Here is a 1,261-nt window from a genome sequence, read left to right as displayed (position 1 = left end):
ATTGTAAAAGCCTGGATAAATATTTGGAAGTCCCTTGTATTATCTTCCCTAGAAATGTACCTCCCACTCCCCCACCCCCAATATAGCCACGAAATACAGAAGTCTAAAAGTAGAAAGTGCCTTTAAAAAAACAAGTGTTGGGGGGAACCAGCAGTTAGCGTAATGGCTATGTCGCTGGACTCCCACGTAGTCAACCGTGGTTCGCGTCCTGGACCCGGTGGCTTAAAACTCACGCCGGGCGCGTGTGCGTGCGTGCCCAAGATCCCGAGAGCAGAATGGAGGAGAAGGGATTGCGGCGTGACCATCCCCCTGGGGGGGGGTGATTTCTCGCTTTCTGTCTCTATGTCTCTGTCTGTCTGGCGAACGCACGCGCCCTACAGTGAAAATCTCTCAAAAAAAAAAACAAGTGTTGGGGAACAGCAGGTGGTGTGATGCTTAAGCCGCTGGACACTCCCACATGGTTGAACACGGTTCGAGTCCTGGACCTGATGGCTTGCTTTCTCACTTTCTCTCTCTCTGGTCAAATTAAAATAAATGAATGCATAAATAAAATTAAACAATTATTTTAAAAAACAAACAAACAAAAAACAGGACCAGCAATTGGCGTAATGGCAATGTCGCTGGACTATAGCAAAAACCTCTCCAAAACACAGACACACACACACACAAAACCAAGTGTTTTCCTCTATGAAGATAAACCACATTATCTTTTAAAATCTGCTAAGTGTAACAATAAAAACACTGCACTTCTACCAAATAGAACTGCTTTCAGCGTTTGTATTTCAGTCTTGGTTTTGTGCTTAGCTTTAAAAACGTACACCTTGGGACCAGTAGATGGCGTAATGGTTACTGCACTGGACTCTCACGTAGTTGACCATGGTTTGAGTCTCAGATCTGGTGACTTAAAACATACCCCAGGCCTGCCCAAGATCCTCAGAGAATGGAGGAGAAGGGAGTCGGGCATGACCATCTCCCCTAGGGGGTGAGTTCTCCGGGCAAGTGCATGTGCCCTATAGCAAACATCTCTCTTGAATGAATGAATGAATGAATGAATAGAATCCCCTTTATTTATGAAGCACTGCTAGACTGCGTCCTGCTTTTTTCTCTTACCCACCATTATAACCTTTCCCCGCAGTCTGACACCTTCCAGAGGCATTCTGAAGGTTCAATTTCTTTGTTCTTTTTCTTCTTTTCTTTTCTTTTCTTTCTCTCTCTCTCTTTCTTTTTTTTTTTTTTTTTTTTTTTTTTTTTTTGGGGGGGT

Source organism: Tupaia chinensis, unplaced genomic scaffold (assembly GCF_000334495.1).
Source record: "Tupaia chinensis unplaced genomic scaffold, TupChi_1.0 Scaffold000451_2, whole genome shotgun sequence".
Classification (NCBI taxonomy): Eukaryota; Metazoa; Chordata; class Mammalia; order Scandentia; family Tupaiidae; genus Tupaia; species Tupaia belangeri.
The sequence above is the reverse complement of the archived record's forward strand: the minus strand, read 5'-3'. Positions refer to the sequence as shown.